The sequence below is a fragment of the Pelobates fuscus genome, chromosome 4 (assembly GCF_036172605.1).
Source record: "Pelobates fuscus isolate aPelFus1 chromosome 4, aPelFus1.pri, whole genome shotgun sequence".
Classification (NCBI taxonomy): Eukaryota; Metazoa; Chordata; class Amphibia; order Anura; family Pelobatidae; genus Pelobates; species Pelobates fuscus.
In genome coordinates this window covers 126,836,208-126,849,609 of record NC_086320.1, presented here as the reverse complement: position 1 = coordinate 126,849,609, position 13,402 = coordinate 126,836,208, and the positions used below count along the sequence as shown (strand labels likewise).

At 38.3% G+C, this 13,402-nt stretch overlaps 1 protein-coding gene across 1 annotated transcript in view; it reads right to left on the bottom strand.

Moving 5' to 3' along the window:
• LDLRAD4 (low density lipoprotein receptor class A domain containing 4) overlaps positions 1–13,402 on the bottom strand; it is a 585,185-nt gene that overhangs the window by 464,751 nt on the left and 107,032 nt on the right. Inside the window, exon 3 of the mRNA XM_063451607.1 lies at positions 9,160–9,220. The gene's annotated coding sequence lies outside the window, so the exon portion shown is untranslated. The remainder of the gene's footprint in view (positions 1–9,159; positions 9,221–13,402) is intronic.

Genomic DNA, 13,402 nt, shown 5'->3' with positions numbered 1-13,402 from the left:
TTAAACAGAATTTGCAATAATGGAAGTGTAAACATTAGTTTTCACTTTACAGGAAATGTATAGGAAGGCTGAGCATGTTACATGCAGGGAGGTGTGACTAGAGCTGCATAAACAAAGTTATTCAACTCCGAAATGGCAGAGAATTGAGTAATGAGATTGCAGGGCATGATCTATATACCAAAACTTCACTTCAAAAACTTTTCACCAGTGTACTTGTACCATCACTACTGTAAGTTATTTCAAGAACACTATACCAAGATATATAGAGATCTCTAAGGATCTCTAAGGATCTAATACGTTGGGGACATTTTATTTCCTAATATTAATATCCTGGTGCATGTTACAAACCTCTATGTAGGACACATATTAGAAATAATTTGAAAAAACATGAAGTTAACCTGCCATGTATTGTCTTTAGCATATAACCTACAAACACACTCTCTGTAAGCGCAGCAATGTGACTTGCAGACTGCTGAGACTCATTCTGTCACAACTGGCATTAGCTGCCACAGGCAAATAATCACGAGAATCTGACCTTGGCAGCAGCATATTTTGCACTTCAGCAGCATTCAGCCGTGCTAAACAAGTAAGATGAACGTGGGGTGGGAAAGTAGCTAAACAGGGTAGTGAAATGTAAAACTATATTTGTACAATGCACATGGATATTTTAAAGGGCGATTCCAACCAAAAAACAGTATTTTAAGAATTCAGCCACCTCCAACAAAGAACATTTTTGTTTTAAATTACTAAAACTCCTCCTCGCCGGTGCTGAGGCAAAGTTCTTCTTCAGCCTGATACAGCTCTGCTGATGTAAATCCCCCCCCCCCCACCCCACCCCAGATGACAGGGAGGGCAGGCTAAAGAATGGGGACAGGGGTGTCATTGATGGTGGACACTGCATCCATTGGCTGCCTGTCGCCAAATATACACATAATTTACATTAGCCAGCAAGGAACTCTGTTGAGGGATGGCTGATGATGCCCCAATGACACTGTGTGAGGTGGAGATACACTCAGTGTGTGTAACACAGTGCACGTTTGAGAGCAGGGCTTGATTTTGTACGTAAGAGCCTTATAAATTACAGGCTTAGTGTATTGTCCCACTGGTAAATAAAATCATATGTAGCTTGAAATAAGTATATTTGCTTTAAAAAACAAAAAACAAAACAATTGTTAAAAAAAAAACACACAAAAAAAAACAAGCAGGTGTTACACAAGAGGACATACGTTTTAAACAAATTTGAGAAATAAGTCGACTTGTCCCTCACCCAAATAATTTGCAGACTCATTCCATGCAAACTTCCTTTACATTGGTAGATAAAGACAAATCATACAAATCAAACACATCATGAATATTAACATAAGCCAATGGATGGATTTCAAAGAATCGAGGTCAGATGAGTCAATAGTCATTAAATCCATGGACAAAAGCGGGGTTATAATTATCATGATTAGTCGGAACTACCACAAAGAAGCCATGAGTTTGTTGAGTGATGGGGATGCATATACTAAGTAAAATGAACATCTGATCTCCCAAACTAAAAAAAAAAAAAAAAAAAAGATAAAAGTTTAAATTTATAAATAATGAATAAACAAGAGTATGAATATCTGAAGACAACTTATCCCAGAATTCCACTTTTATTTTCTGCCTAAACTGTATAAAAACAAAACACGACCACCAGGGCGCACAATTATTTCAGGCAGTGGCTCAAATACCAGTAGTTAAAAACTGTAAATCCTATCTGAAAGGATATTTACAGGTTCTGAAAGAAACACTATGGCAAGATGAATACTATTTAGCAACAAGTGATGTAACATTGTTATACATTATAAAATCAGCCTGCTTTTGGTTTGGAGGCAGTAAAATATTTTCTAGAAAAGTCAGACATGCCATCAATTCCATCGTTCAATTTAAGCTAGAAGACAGAGTTAATACTGAAAAATAATAATTTCTGGTATAATGGAGAATGTTTTTTTTGTATAGATTGTTTGTACTGATAGTATCACAAGGCTTGCCCCAACTATTCCAAATCAATTCATGGCACAGTTGGAGGAAACACACACTAGTCTGAGAGTTCTGCACATCTTAGTAGATCCTACAACTGCAATTTGGACAGCGATCTCAGCTGGAATCTGCTGATGATTGAAGCCTGAGTGTGGCTAAACACTAACTGTTACATTGTATTATTCACACATAGTGCTATTTAGTTTCTCTTACTATGGACAGGATAATCGTTTCACTGAAGGTACACTATAGTTATAACCTACAGATTGGAATTGAATATATTGTACCTACTTTACAGAGGGATGAATTTAAAAAAAAAATGGTCAAGCAACCTATGTTAGATTAGGCATTTATTAAACCCTTCAGGACGGAGTCAATAGTGCATGTTCTGATCAAAACAAAATGTAAACAAAAACTGGAATTTGCGCTATATGTCTTTTCAATCGTAATTCACCTATTTCATATTAAGTGCACCCACACTTATTATATATCGTTTTGTTCAGGAGAAACATGGCTTTATTTTCTCATGAACTATTTATATATGAAACATAATATATTATGAATAAAATAAAATAAAATAAAAAGCTATAAGAAATTAAGATTTTTGTTTTAATGTGTAGTTCTGCCTGACATTATAGCTGTAAATGTCATAATACTGTTAGATTTTACTGCAATAAAATGCACATATTTGTATTCAGCAAAGTCTTACGAGTACAACAGTACCCCCCATTAACATATTTTACGGTGTTTTGGAAAGTTACAGGGTCAAATATAGCACACATTCCATTTTTTTCACATTAATATTTGCCAGATTAGTAATGTTACCTTTGAGACCATCACAAACACTGGCCAAAGTTAGCGTTTAGATTTGTTTTTTGTGTGAAAAAAGCAAAAAACTAATATTTGTCCAGTGTTTGTGACTAAGTTGCTACTAAAAATGACTGGACATACCCCATTTGCAATACCTACCATACCGTCCCAAAGGAAACATTACCAAACTGGCAAATTTCAATGTGAAAAAAAATGAAATGCAAGCCTTATATTTGACTCTCTAACGTTCCAAAACACCATAAAACCTGTACATGGGGGGTACTGTTATACTTGGGAGACTTCACTGAACACAAACATAAGTGTTTCAAAACCGTAATACATATTACAACAATAATATCGTCAGTAAAAGTGCCGTTCGTGTGTGAAAAATGCCAAAAACTTTTGGTGAAAATATCATCGTTGTAATACAATTTATCATTTTGAAACACTAATATTTGTGTTCAGCGAAGTCTCCAGAGTAAAACAGTACCCCCATGGACAGGTTTTATGGTGTTACAGTTACAGGGTTAAATATAGTGCTTGCAAATTAACTTCTCTGCACTTTCTGCCTGGGTTGTCAGGCACGTCAATCAAATTTTAATTAATTAAAACACATAATTAAGTTAAAAGATTACTTAAATATACATGTAGAATTTTAATATATATACATATATATGTATTTAATTTCTACGTGTATACTTATGTAATTATATATCTTTATCTATATATCTATACACACACACACACACACACTGCTCAAAAAAATGAAGGGAACACAAAAATAACATCCTAGATCTGAATGAATTAAATCTTCTTCTAAAATACTTTGTTCTTTACATAGTTGAATGTGCTGACAACAAAGTCACACAAAAATAAAAATCGAATTTTTCAACCCATAGAAGTCTGGATTTGGAGTCACACTCAAAATTAAAGTGGAAAAACACACTACAGGCTGATCCAACTTTGATGTAATGTCCTTAAAATAAGTCAAAATGAGGATCAGTAGTGTGTGTGGCCTCATTATACATATAAACATAAAGTATATATATCTTTATTCCAAGTGTATTTTAATACTAATATATGTAATTATATTCACATTAAAATACACTACGTTTGACGTTACATATATAAGATGGATGTATATTATATATATATATATACACACACATATTATTATTATTATTATTGCCATTTATATAGCGCCAACAGATTTCGTAGCGCTTTACAATATTATATATATATACATTAATTTAATTTATTTTAACATGTGTAATATTTTTTTTTTTAACTGACAGCCCAGACAGTCCCCCTTTGAGAGCGATCACATGGCCCTCGGGGGCCTGGCAATTCTTTAACAATTAAGATTAACCTTATGCAATCTATATTTCATTATGCACTCTATATGTCATTCATGCCATTATTCCCTATAATAAAAAGGTAATAATACATGTATGGTCTCTGTGCCGTCTATGGGCTGCAAAGAGACACTATAGGTACCCAGACCACTATCTCATTGAAGTGGTCCAGGTGTAGTGTCCCTGTCCGTGTAGTGCAGTGACCCTATCACCAGCCTAACAACAATGTGTACATTGCAGGGTTAAAGGCACACTGTAGGTACTCAGACCACTTCATCTTACTGAAGTGGTCTGGGTACAGTGTCCCTTTTACACTTAGTGCTGCAATGTAAAACATCGAAGTTCCATAGAAACGGCAACGTTTACATTGCAGCTCTTAGTTTCCCCTAGACAGCCACAAGAGGGCTTCCTAAATTGAAACGGACCTTTGGTCCGGTATCTGACGCTGGACGCCCTCACGCACTGCATTTAACTCCATGAAACTATGCTTGACGTCCTCATACCTTTCACGACTATGTCAAGCATCTTCAAATCCCCACATAGGAAAGCATTGATTAAATGTTTTCCTATAGGAAAGGCATAATGTGCGCACAGCATTTGCCATGCACGTGCATTAAGTTGCCCCATTGACGACACTGGAGGTGGAGTCAGTGCAAAGTAGTTTTCTTAAAAGGATTTTTAATGCTTCAAATAATGGTGGGGCAGGGGGGAAATAACTTTAGGGCAGAAGGACACTATAGCGTTAGGAATACAGTTTTGTATTCCTAACACTATAGCGTTCTTTTAATTGTGGGCAGGTCAAGATATAAAAGTCTCAGTCTGTCAAACATTTGTGGGAATTACTCACCTAAGCAGCACCTGGCATTTTAATAAAGGCAGCTGAAGAAACCACTGCCTGGGACATAACTGCCACTAATCTATGGGCAGCAATAGGATAGGTATGCTGGCATCAAGATTTAACACATTTTGGTAGAAGGTGCTGCAGTGCCAGTGGAAGCAGCAGCACACATTGTTGCATCATGAAAAGGATGGGTAAAACCCAATTTCCTCCTGGGTGTTGAGGTAACAGACATGCTGCTAATCCCACATTATTGAGGCTGAAATCTACGAATAGTGGGGGTGGCAGTCTTAGCAGTCCTCTAGGCTGAGGAAGTGGTGTTCCAGCTTTCAGGAACCATGGCACTACTGCTGATGGTGAATCGGAGAACAAGAGCCCCTCCCCTAACCACACAATCTCAGCTTGGGAGAAGTTGTTGTGTTTCTTTCTTTAGTAGGTAAGGAATGATTGTGTAAAATAACACAACATTATTCAGCAAAAATAGATGTTAGTTGCAAAATAGGTTAGTGCTTAAAGGGACACTCCAGGCACCCAGACCACTTCTGCTCATTGGAGTGGTCTGGGTGCCAACTCCCACTACTCCTAACCCTGCAAGTGTGATTATTGCAGTTTTTTATAAACTGCACTAATTACCTTGCAGGGTTAACTCCACCTCTAGTAGCTGTCTACTAGACAGCCACTAGAGGTCACTTCCTGGTTTGTAGCAAGGATTTTCCTTGCTAGAGCGTCGCTGGACGTCCTCACGCTGTGTGAGGACCTCCAGCGTCGCTCAAATCCCCATAGGAAAGCATTGAATTAGTCTCGCCCACCAGCCGACGGAATCACAGGGAGCAGCGGTGCGAAGGAGGAGGCAGCGACGAGGGACATCGCCACTGCCTCAGGTAAGTGACTGAAGGGGTTTTCACCCCTTCAGTAACTGGGGATTGGTGGGTGGGAGGGAGAGGGACCCTCCAGTGCCAGGAAAACGGATTGTTTTCCTGGCACTGGAGTTTCCCTTTAATGGGTCTACTGCTGTAACGTTTTTGATGTTACAAACACTGCACAATGCTTGCATACTTCCACAGCACATATTGGACCGTAAACAGTCAGAAACAAAATATACAATTACTTTCTCCAAACAGTTAAGAAGAGAAAAATATAGGTTTAACTACATTATAGCTAGTCTCACACTAGGATCAATGACAAAATGTCTGCCAATACCCTATATACTACAGAAAGTTGTTTGAAGTTTCTCAGTCGCTGCAAGCTGGAAAAAGCATAGAGTTAAATTTAGTCTAACACTAGAATCAATGACCCATGCCTATCTCTCAACACAGGCACAGCAAGGGTAACCATACAGGATCACTGCTGAACTGTCTCTCTCAATTGTTGAAGTCAAAGTGTCTAGAAGAATCCTGCTTGGAAGTATAGTTGATTGCTCCTTCTTTTGTTCCCCCTTTACTGGTCACTTCACTTGATATGTGAATAAAATCAACATTTAATGGCTGTCCCATAACCATCAATCATTTTCTTACAAATGTTTGATTGATCAGTAGACGCAGCCCGCATAATTGGAGAGACCTTCTGTGCACCACGAGAGACTAAGCTGCTTATCTGCACACATCCAAAGACCCTCCCCCCCATAAAACCCCCAGCCTTTTCTTCATTTAATTCCATCCCCATTTTCCTGGTGCCAAGAATAGCACTTAGAATCAAGAACCAAATTGAACATGGTTGGACACAAAGGTTCCACTGAAGGAAATCAGAATTTAATTTGATCACCGCAAATTTGTCTGAACTGCAGTTTGGTCCAAAACAAGGCTCAAAGTCTAGAGTACATAGAGTAAGAGGCGGCTTTCTAATTAGGTGATTTAGGCGGCCACCTAAGGCCTCGAACCCTTCCAGTCAGTCTGCGCTGATCTAGAGCCGCCCAGCACCACAGTCAGTCTGCAGCTCCACCGAGCTGCAGACTTAACTGTCCACAATCTCCAGTGTATCAGATCGTTGCCGCGGGTTACCACGACAACGCTCTGACTGGAGATTGCGAGAGTCTTACCACATGGTCTGCAGCTCTGCGTCCGGCGGAGCTGCAGACCAGAGTACCTGTCCACCGTACCAACAGGGAATAATTAAAGAGGGGGAAATAAGGTATTTATAAGCCCCCCTCCCGAACCTGTCACCCACACCCTATAACACCACATACACCCTGTCACAGCCCCCCCACACCCTATCCCCCACACACACCCTCAGCCACCTCCACCCCGTCACCCCACTAACACCCTGTTACAACCCCCAACGCAACTTGTCAAAGCCACTCCATGTCACAGCCCTTCCCACATACTATCACAGCCACCCATCCTGTCACCCCACAGCCCTCCCACACACCCTGTCACTCCCCACCCAGCCATGTCACAACCACCCTATCATTCTCACCCACACCTTACCAACTCTTTCATTTACCCTCCTCACCATTTCAAACTCACCCTGTCACACTCACCAATTGAAGATATTCATCATACACACACACATACACACACAGTCATGAAATGTAGCGGTGTCATAACACAATGCACAAAGGCCACAGGCAGCCCCCATAAACACAGCACACTGCAAGCAGCTACCCCACACATGTAGGTCCCAGAGACATGCTCACAAAGACATACATTCACACACAAGGATACTCTCTGTCAGACACACACTTTCATGCACACAGAGAGGTAGACAATGCCAGGCACACTCAGAAATACACACACCTGCACTTAGGTATACCCGACTGGATAGAGTTGTGTGATTGGAATTTTTTTTAAAGTTGGACAAAGATGGTAAGTGGAGTCTCTCTAAGGCTGTTCTCCACTTCTCCAACATGTTTCTTATTAATCTTGCACTAGGCATTGAAATGCATGTGCCTGTGTTTGTAGAGGACATTAAAGGTAAAGGAAAGGTAAAGAAATGTGGGCAAGATACTACTTCACCACAGAGGGAATGGACAAATTAGAAGATAGGGTAGCCAAGTGGCAAATTAGATTTAATGCAAGTTATGGCTCTCTTTCAATCATTGTTGTAAATGTTGACAACAGCGATGTTTCTGTTCTCCTCCTTATTTGCTTTATGTGCCCTGGTTTTTGTCAGGACTAGGTAGCAAGGTCATTTGCTAAATCTCTACTATACATTTTAAAAGAAAACAAAGCATTCCATGAAAAACTTAACACAAGTTATAGATGATTTTCAATGTTTTATTCAATGGTGCAATTTCCAGTCAAGCAACAGTATTCTTTTGAGTCAATGTGAAACATATTTTAATAAACATTTGATATATAGAGATGATTCAAACAAGAAGACTAATACAGGCCTATTACTCGTTTTAAGAAAATGAATACAATTACAGACCATGAATTAAAGATAAGACCAGGGGGAGTAACGGGAGAAGACTGCAACCAAAATATACAAAACACGTAGACTTTTAAAATACATGTTACATCAAAATCATTTTCTCTCTTTCTTTGAAATCCTTGTCCCGCTGTATAGTACAATAAATGATTTTATCAACCAGCCCCAAAAAATAATATTGCAAGCAACAAAGAATGTAATTAGCTACTTAGGCTTAATACGTTATAAACAACATATTTCATTTAAAGACAACAAATTAACCATCATCCGGGCAAATTTGCTAAGTTGGAGTTGAAGTTGTTGCTCCATTATGTAAGTAGTATATAGATTGAGAAATGGGAGCTATATCACCCCTGTCTTAAACTTTGTTGATATTTTACCCAAGAAAACCATGCTTGTGTTGCCTATGTATTTATTAAATAGATAGTTGACTGGATTCTCACCAAATAAACGGTGCTGTGTGAAAGTAGTCTGGGTGCAGTGTCCTTATCTTCTTAACCCTGCATGTGAAAATCTGTTTATGTCAGAGGGGATAGAGATGGAGACAATGCTGAGGACGTCGGCGCTGGAAACAGATAAATGTTCAAAGGATTTTTAACCCTTTGCGTGCCGATGGGCGGCTACTGCAGTGGCAGAGGGAAACGAATATTAGGGAGAAGGAAGCTGATGGCACTCACAAGGGAGAGCTTAAAGGGGATGTCACTATCAGTGGTCTCTGTCAAATATGTAAAGATCAACAAAGCTGGCAGAGCCACTTAAAATGAATATGCATAAGTACATACTTACCTAGTAATATCCTTTTTTTTTTTGTAAGTTTTCAGATCTGATTCACTTCCAGAAATGTCTGCTGAAACAAAGAAGATGCAAAATAGTGAAGTATTGCAGTATCTTTTAATACAACATGCACATCTGCTACGGTGTAAAGGAGAAGAAATCTCCACATGTGTATTACTACTCATAATACATAATCCACCCTTGAGGCCATAAAGAAAATCCTCAGTGATCTACAGTCAATGCTCATTGATGATGAGGTACGAAAACAAATCCTCCCTGAATCCCATATACTGGCTTTTAGACAACCACCTTATTTGCAACACTGTTGACAGAGAGGTTTAACCCCTTAAGGACGGCGGGCATGCTATGCCGTCCTTAGGGACCTCGCTCTAAATGCCGGTTCGCGGCATAGCACGTCCCCGCCATCCTATGTACTTACCTGCGATCCCACGCTCGCGATCGCGATGGGGGGACTTACCTGACATCCCAGGGTGTCCCTCTGCTGCCAATCCGGCCCTCCTGGGCCATGTGATCGTGAGGTCCTTGCGAGGACCTCACAATCACATCGACGGAATAGCCATCCATAACAGTGCCAGCAGGGGGAGTGCCTGGAATGAAAGGAAGTCCCCCTGCTGCCTGAAAAAAAAAAAATACAGTTCAAACACAGTGTAAAATAAAATAAATACTTAGATCATATATATATATATATATGTATATATATATAAAATTATATATATATATATTAATATCAAAATACACGTAGAATGATATTGATTAAACATATAATTATATATAATATAAAATAAATATGTAAGTCTGTAAAAAAATTATAAAAAGAAATAATTAAAATATATGTGTATATATTGATATCAAAATACACGTAGAACGAAATAATATATATCACTATATACCTATATATCAAAAAAAAATTAATAAAAAAAATATATATATATATAATTATATATATTACGTATATACGTATATATTTATGTAATATTTTTACATAATTAGGTCATTTTACTAATTCCAATTTGCGGGACCTGCCTGACAATCCAGGCAGAAAGTCTAGGGAATTTAATTTGCTAGCACCATATTTAACCCTGTAACTTTCCAAGACACCATAAAACCTATACATGGGGGGTACGGTTTTACTTGGGAGACTTCTCTGAACACACATATTAGTTTTTCAAAACAGTAAAATGTATTACAACAATGATATCGTTAGTGAAAGTGAAATTTTTTGTATTTTTTCCACACACAAATGGCACTTACACTGACGATATCATTGTTGTGATACGTTTTACTGTTTTGGAACACTAATATTTGTGTTCAGCGAAGTCTCCTGAGTATAACAGTACCACAGATTTTATGGTGTTTTCAAAGGTTACAGAGTCAGATATAAGGCTTGTGTTTCAGTTTTTTCACATTGAAATTCGCCAGATTGGTTACGTTGCCTTTGAGACCGTATGGTAGCCCAGGAATGAAAATTACCCCATGATGGCATACCATTTGCAATAGCAGATAACCCAAGGTATTGCAAATGGGGTATGTCCAGTCTTTTTTAGAAGCCACTTAGTCACAAACACTGGCCAAATTTGGTGTTCAAATTAGTTTTTTAAATGTTTCACACACAAATATTAATGCTAACTTTGGCCAGTCACAGGCAGACAGACACACACAGTCAGACACATACAGTTACAAGAAGACAGTCACACACACAGTCACATGCAGACCTTCACATGCAGACAAATTTACTTTATCTGCCTTATTTTGGGATTAAGTAAAAAACAAAACAAGGCAGCGAGAGCAGACTTAGACACTGTATCCAAAAGGAAGAGTGCCGGTCTAAACTCGCGGTCTTGTGTACCGCAGGGAGACTACAGGGGTCTCCAGGGGCTTAACCCCTAAATTATTGAAGACAAAAAAGAAAGAGAGATACTAAGGAGTCTCAATCTAAGACAAGACATGAGACCCCGTGCATCACCTGGATATAAATATAGCCACGTAGGAAACTGGTATGCAAATAAATACTAGCTAAATTAACCCACAGAAGGTGAGGCCAAATAAACAATAAAAAGAAATATATAATGAATAAATATACAGTATATACAGATGTAACTAATACCTACTACACCACCAAAATAGATATAAGGGAAAGACACTGCTAAATAGCCCGAGGGATCTATTACACAAAAAATAAAGCTTTATTAGAAAAAGGCTAGAACGTAAGTGTCAATCCCCCCAGTGACCCCTATATCTAAACAGCACTCTGCCAAGCAACTAGCTGGAACCTACAGGAGTATAAAGTCTCCAATCAAAAACTGTACAAGGTCCCAAAAACCCCCCTATGGATTCAATCATTTTACAGAAGTTTCAAAGTGATATATCTATAAACTAATAAAGTCTATGGGATTTTTTTGTAGATAAATCCGTTGGAAATTTACCAACGGCATTGAATCATTTGAAAATCTTTTTAAATGGAGGTTATAGTTGGTGAAGCCGTCACTGCCTTTTCCATATACCCCTAAGTCGCTGAAGGCTACATCCAACCAGAGAACTGGCATATGGCTTATCCTCTGAATATATTCTGTGCCATGCACGCACTCCATCTCAAAATAACCATTCCTTTTCTAGTATGCTTAGAGAAGTAACCTCTTACAGATAGACACATTGGTAAATAAAATAACACTTAAGTATTAAGATTAATCTTTAATCAACATGACAAAAAAAAACACAGTATTCTTGTAATGAATTTGAATCTATTAAGTCTCTACAATTCCATGACAATTTTGAGATTATTTAAAAAAAAAACAAGCCATACTGCAACAAAATTGGAGAAATTACAACAGAAGCAGTGGCAATGATACTGTAGATTTCATTATGAATGATATTTTTTGCCCCACCACTTCTTTGTGTTTTTATTTAGTCCACATTTAAGGTTAGGACAAGAGTATTAAAATCACTAATATTTCATATAATAACTGGACCCGTATAAATCTACACTGTACACTTGAAAGAACAAAAAGATAGTACTGCCATAATAGAAGATGAAACAAGTATCTGAGCCTAAATAGATGCCATCTGTCTATCTTTCTGGTGTGAAGTCTCATTGCAGAGACATTTTCCTTAAAAGTATGTTCATACCATATGTTACTGTTGAATGATCAGTTACACCGAGACATTAAACATCGCCGAGATTCCTCTTTCAACAAGGAAAAGTCCACCCAAAACCTTTGATAAATAGAATTAAAGGAATTACATGCCTTTAATTCGAAGCAAACAGAACACAAGCAGAGATCATTCAGCTCTGCTTCAATCCAAATTTATCGCTCTGTTAACCAAGTCTGCGACAGCTTCATTGTTAATTCATGCTAACAAAAAAAATGTTATCGTCATTTGTCAGGCATTAAACAGCAAGCAATATTCATTACATTTCTGCTATAAATTATGCAGATTAAAATATATAATATATATATATATATATATATATATTTGAAGGCTTGGCCTGTAGTTGTGGGAGGGGCTTGGTTCCCCTTTAAAAGGGCTGCCAATCCACTCCCACCTTACCGTAGCTGGTCTGGCGAGTCTGAAACGTTTTACTTCCAGTTCAGACCGCCATCTTGGATTTCCTTACCTGTTTCCTCGAGGTCTCCTGGTCCGTCGCTTCCCCGGGTCTCCTCCCAGTCACCGGCATCTGCACAGCCCGTTTTCGCTACGATACCGCGGGGAAAACCGTAAGTCAGGCCCGCCGTAAAGCAACCGCCACAAACTTCCTAGCTTTACACGGCGGAGCCCCATTCGTTTAAACCAACGCTCGGTTCTTTTCATTTTCGCACAATATACAGTTCGGCTTAAAATCTTGTATTTTACTCGCATGATTCACATGTCTTAAAACTAATGAACGATAACTTTCGGTTACATAGATACGGTATTGTCATTTCGGTTTATGAATTACACTTAGGATGTATACATTCGGAAACTATCTAGTTTCTTTCAGGGATTACATACAACTCACGAAGAAGCACGAATTTAAACGTTAAATAAACGTTATTACAGTTACTTATAAATTACACTAATATAATGTTTAAACACGGGTGATGTGTCCTGATTTTCCTGACATTTTCCACAGGTTCATTCCAGGGGTCCGCACTTAGAATTGTGATTTCAGACACCTGTGTTTATTGTATTTACCTTATAGGTTGGTTGGTATTTATTAGGTTCAATTTTAAAGTCCAACTATACACATTAAAATAAA